Source organism: Pseudorca crassidens, chromosome 17 (genome assembly GCF_039906515.1).
Source record: "Pseudorca crassidens isolate mPseCra1 chromosome 17, mPseCra1.hap1, whole genome shotgun sequence".
Taxonomy (NCBI): domain Eukaryota; kingdom Metazoa; phylum Chordata; class Mammalia; order Artiodactyla; family Delphinidae; genus Pseudorca; species Pseudorca crassidens.
In genome coordinates, this window is record NC_090312.1 from 84,570,344 (window position 1) to 84,575,468 (window position 5,125).

The 5,125-nt window shown below is 55.0% G+C and overlaps 1 long non-coding RNA gene across 1 annotated transcript; it reads right to left on the bottom strand.

The window, feature by feature from the left end:
- Positions 1-1,737: 1,737 nt before the first annotated feature.
- LOC137210467 (uncharacterized) lies at positions 1,738-4,478 on the bottom strand. Its single transcript, XR_010936556.1, has 2 exons — positions 4,147-4,478; positions 1,738-3,308 (listed from the first exon to the last, which is right to left on the bottom strand). It is a non-coding gene; the product is annotated as an uncharacterized lncRNA (long non-coding RNA).
- Positions 4,479-5,125: the final 647 nt, after the last annotated feature.

Genomic DNA, 5,125 nt, shown 5'->3' on the forward strand with positions numbered 1-5,125 from the left:
ATCCTCTTCAGAGAACTTTATTTTGCAAACTGGAATTTATTGCTCCTTTTCAAACGTAGACCAGAATATTTCAGCAAACACAATGTGTTTGTAATTTTTTATGCTGGTGGTTCTTAGGCAGAATAACGAGGCCGTAAAGCAGGCCTGCGGAGGCCTGAGTGTGCAGAGGGGCTTCAGTGCTTCCTAGCAGCGCTGCCCTAGGGAGCTGGCTCAGATGCTTCCTGAGATGAAACTTAGGCAGAAGTTAGCCAGTTAACCAGCCAAGCGCCTCTTTATGTAACGTTTGAAACACTTCTAACCAGAATTAAGGGATTTTTTTCCCCCTTAAACTTGGCAAGCAACTGAAAAGACCAGTGTGGAGGAGGTGAGAAATGCCATTTCCAAGTCCTGAAGCCAAGTCAGCTGCCCGCGGTGACTTAACCCAGATTCCCGCACAATGGAGCGTTTGTCAGCCCCCAGCTTAGATGTGAGGAGGCAGTCGGGGCCGTGAAGTGTGGGTGATAAGCACATCCTTTCCACTACGTTTGGTCCTAAGCGTTCACCCCTCCACGCCACCCCTCCCTCTGCTTTGCCGAAAGCCTGTCCCGCTGTGCAGTTATGCCGTGTCCTCCCAGACAGAAGCCACCGGCCGCCCCCACCTGGCCGCCTCTCGGGCTGCCGGGGCGCCAGCGGGGAGGGACGCGGAGCCACAGGGGTCTCTTGCCGGGCAAAGACCCCGGCAGAGCCAAGCACCCTGACCCACAGCCGGAAGGACGTGGCCCCAGCAGAGGCCCCAGCACACCCAGCCTCCGCCCGTCACTCCTGCTGGAGTCGGGGTTTCAGGGGCTGTGCGCCAGCGCACTTCCTTTCCATCTTCACCTCCAGGTGTGCAGCGTGGCCGAATCTGCCCCTTCACTGGAGCAGGAGAGACAGAATTGTAGTCAGGGCATCACTTCAGCCTGTGCCCGACGGGGCTGTGGGTACAGTCCATCCAACACTGGCCACAAACAGTCACGGAGCAGTCGAGTGTATCTGAACAGGCACCGTCCCGCGGGGGCGGCACTTTCAAACTCGCAGTCCGGCCATTTGGGGTGCACCTTTCAACGCTGCCCAGTCACGCTGCCTTCGAAGCGACCGTCCAAAGCCGCCGAGAAAAGGCTTCCGACTCCACGCCTCTGCTGGTGAGTCAGACCTCGCTCTCAGCAACGCACCTCGTGTGTGATGGTCACACAGTCAGTGTAAACCTTCCGGGGTGCCCTCCATTCAGCAGCCAGCGCAGGGGCTCTGCTGTGCGCGTGTAGCCAAGGCCTCGGCCAGACACCACATCTAATCCCCCAGGGGTGGTGAGTGCGTGGGCGGGGAAACAGGCCTCTGACCCTGCACCGGAGGGACCCCGGGCACAGCTGACCTGGGCCCCCGCTCCCTCCAACTCAGAGAGTCCCAGCCATTGAACTCAAAGTACTGAGAATGTACTCATGAGGGGGAAGAATGTAGTATGGGTCGTACATTTCTTGAAAAAAAAAATCCATCAAATGCTGTTTTGTTCTACAGCAATAAAACCAGAACTCCTGGAATCGGAAATGAAGAATCTTAGAAATTCTGTAGAAATCAAAGGGATGATACCCTGAACTGACAGAAAGGGATCCAGAGATGAACCACGAATTTTAAAAACTAAAATTAACTCCATTGCCAAGGAGAACAACCCAACCCAGCATGTTTAGATGATATCATGTGAGATATTATTTGGAAAAAAATTCATTTCCTTCTGCATTCTTTAAAGAATTTTTATTCGCTTTCAATGTCACGGAGCTTCTATAACTTAGGATGTTTCCAAAAGCAGAGATTTGTTTTTGTTGGGTGGATGCGCTGTTTGTGGTGTCGAGTCCCAGCTGGTGAGCTCACACGGCCCTTCTCTACATCCCCAGGAGCCCAGCAAGGACCTCCCTGCTGTCACCCCATCTCGAAATTCCCACCTTGGTCCTGATGCCAACAGGGTGGGAAATGCCTTTGTCCCGAAACCTGGAGACGTTTTCCACATCTGATTTAGTGACACGTCCTTGCAGGCCATCACCCCTTCTGAGGGACAAATAAGCGAATTATAAAGAACACAATTAAAATTTGTCCTAACACTGAAATAAATTCTTGCTACAATTGGACAAAGTTATTTTATTTGGAAAGGACCAAAAGTTACTGGTGTCCTGTTTGCTTCTGATAAAGATTCTTAAATATCCAAAAGCATTAGGAAAGTACTACTTAGTGGTAATAACTTATTCCCAATAAAAGCGATCTTTGGCCAAGACCCAAGTAAAAGTTACGTAACCCAAATAAAACTCATGACAGTTGAGAAGGGCCTGCTTTCCTCAAGCAGATTTCCTAATAGCTACCTGATGGCACAAGACTTGGGAAAATACAGAGAAAGAGAGGGACGGAGAGACAGACAGAGGAAGGACAGTGTGGATGCTTTCATCATTGCAAGAAAGGCCACCTGCGTAACAGCTGAATACGTGTCAGCGAATCAGGTCATGTCAGGCAGGCGCCAAGGATCCCAGCCCGACCCACACCTCCCCTCAGGGACTCAGGAGACACGAGGAGCTGGCAGACGTCCTCTGGCACGAAGATGCGGTGCTTCCTCGGGAGAAGCCATGAGGAGGAAGACTGGGCAACCTCTGTGGGGCCAGCACGTCCCTCCTGATGGAAAAGAAACTTCCTGAGAGCAGGCTATTGGGGATGGGACACGCCGGCACCTACAGGACACCTGCCCTGTGGCAGCCAGCCTGAGAAGGGGCTGCAGCCCACGAGCTTCATGAGAAACCCTCAGGGAGGCTGTGAAGCAGCCCTTCCTCGATCTGGGGGCTCTGGGGTCACAGCCATGGACAACAGTCTCTCACCGTCACCAGGAAGACGGAGCGCCAGCAGGGGGTGCCTCTGAAGGCCCAGGAGAGGAGACCCCGAGTCAGACTCGGGCTGGGCCCCCGGCCTGGCCCCCAGAGCTTCCCCACCGTCCAGGGCAGGAGGCTGCAGACCCCTTGAGACCCTAGCCCGGGAGGCGTGTGTCTGTGAAGAGGCCAAGGGTGACAGGTGGGCTGGCCTGGCCTGTCCAGCTGAGTCCTTTGGCCAGAGGGCCGGGTCCCCAGGTGTGAATGAAGGTGTGACCTGGTCCCCAGGTCAGGGACGGTGAGGATGAGAGACCACGTGGGATTTGTCCATAAATGGCCCAGCAGGACCAGGCCTTTCAGAGACGGATCTCTGACCCTCGGGGCGAGACTGTGGACACTTCCATGGAAGTTCCCGGGAGGAATGGTCAAGCCATTTGCTTGGGCAAGAGATTCCTGGAAAAATAAAATGATCCTGTGAAATCAGAGGACTAGCACGAAATCATGCTGGCTTCAGTTCTGTGTCCGGACAGTGTGGGCGGAGCGTCTCAAATAAGAAACTGTTGTAAATAACATACAAATAACATGATAATGATAAAGGTGATAAACATACTATTTAACAGGAGTTGGGAATTAAACTTCTAGAAGACCTCGTAGCAACACTGGGGGTTGGCAGGGTCAAAACAATTAATTTGCTTTCATTGAGCACTTCCTCAGTGTCAGACAATTTTACAAATTTCCCCCCAATTCCTCTTTCTGGCGGCTGAAGCTGGAGTTTCCGAGGCGGGGCCGTTAGGCAGTGAGGGGCCTCGGTCCACACCCAGGACCCAGGACTCGTGCTCCGAACCCAGCTCACTGTCCCAGAACCACCTCCAGATGCAAGGAGCCCACAAAGGGAGAGGCTGGCTGAGTGAGTAGAGCAGGGGTCACCCGAACGGACACCCCGAGCCGGGTGGCCCAGGCCCGCCAGTGGGCCCGGTGTGTAAGTCCAGGGCTCCTTCCTCACCAGGCTGGACGTGGGGCTGCTGAATGCGGCACCCCTGCGCCCGGCAACGGCCCTCGGCCCCAGGGCCGCAGGGACCGGCGGCCGCAGCTGTGCGCCCCCCGCCTCACGCTGTAAGCAGCATCTCTGGGCCCCGTGCCAGGCTGCAGCCCGAGGGTGAGAGGCGCTTCCTCCTCGGGTTCGACCCTGGGAGCCTCCGGGTTTCAGGGAGAAGACCGTGGTTGCCAGCCCCCCCAGGATACCCCCAGGGCAAGCTGCGTCTTCTGCCTTCTCCTGAGTTTCGAGCCATACCTGAGCCGGCCCCGGGGACGCATGGATGGGCCTGTCCTCGACCACCCAGGGCTCCTCCGGGTTTGGCCAATGCACACAGCCAGTGAGTCCACCCTGAGCCGTGGGGAGCCGTGGAGTCGGGGCTGCCCCACTCACCCTTCCACGAGCTCGCAGCGCCCGAACGCTCGCGTCTGAAACCTACACGTCGTCTCATCGTGACGACGAGGAGGCTCAGAGGAGTCCCTCGCGCTGCCTCCGCCTCTCAGGCTGCGGGAGCATTTGCAAGGCTTCAGTCACCAATCGGGCAGGAAGCACCTTCCTCCAGGGAATGGCCACAGAGCCTCGAGGGCCCTTCCTCATCCCCTGCTCGGGCGCAGCCGGAAGAGCTCCCCTCCTTCCTCGTGGGAAGCAGCTGAGTCACCAGCAAAAGCAGTAACAGTGAGGACCTTACATCATCTAATGAGCATCTCGGGTCAGAGCCTTACATGTGGCCTCGTTTAGCTGTTACTAATACTTTTAATAAAGAAATTCTGAATCCTTACCAGAGGGGCGGAATCTGCCGCCTTTCTCAGATGCCCATCTGCCCTGCCTTTAGTGAGATGCCAGTTGCCCGCACTCGTGGCTTGTTGCTGGCAAAGCCACAGTGTGAAGCCCCTTCCTCCACTCCCCTGAGGACAGGCCCCCGCCGTCCACTGGGCCCGGCAGGACACGGTTCTGAGAGCAGAACCTATGAGAAAAGATGCTGCAGTCAATACTTCTCTTAGGCAGGATGTGAAGTTGTTACTATTTGATCTAATCTCCCACTACTTCATTAAACTTTGTTATTTTCTGATCGGTGGTTTCTGATCTTTCTGCACCAGGCAGAATTAGTAATTCACTGGGCTTGAAGCAGTAGGACGGCCTCTGTGTCTCCCTGGCACAGTGATAAGATGGCATAACTAAGAATGGAATGCCCAACCCACTATAACTCATGTTCTAGTGTACGTATTTTCAATTTTTC